Source organism: Penaeus monodon, chromosome 19 (genome assembly GCF_015228065.2).
Source record: "Penaeus monodon isolate SGIC_2016 chromosome 19, NSTDA_Pmon_1, whole genome shotgun sequence".
Lineage (NCBI taxonomy): Eukaryota > Metazoa > Arthropoda > Malacostraca > Decapoda > Penaeidae > Penaeus > Penaeus monodon.
Genome location: NC_051404.1, coordinates 2,830,733 through 2,831,139, shown reverse-complemented (window position 1 = coordinate 2,831,139; position 407 = coordinate 2,830,733).

The window sequence follows — 407 nt, the reverse complement described above, 5'->3', positions numbered from 1 at the left end:
TGTGGCGGATCCGCGGAGTCGCTTAGAGGACAAAGTCTCCCCCCGGCGCCACACAATAGTTCGCTCACACGTGTTCTTGTTTCAAGCCCGTTTTGCCTTCGGAGAGACTTCAGAACATTTTCTTCCGCTTTTCAGAGACATTCCCCGTGTTTTAAGGTCGTCGTATTTACTCGAATCCCTAACCTCTGGTGATTTTGACATTTTTTAAATCATTTCCACGCACGGGTTTGTCTTTCATCAGACGACATGTAGTAATGGCGTTCATGATGCTGCCATGAGTCGCTGCCTGACTACGCCGGCCGCCCGTGAGCGTGGGCGGGCGGGCGGGCGGCGCTGTCTCCTCGCGCTCTGGCACTCGCCGGCCTGCACTCGCGGCCTCGTGTGCGCGGGATGGCACCGCACACGAA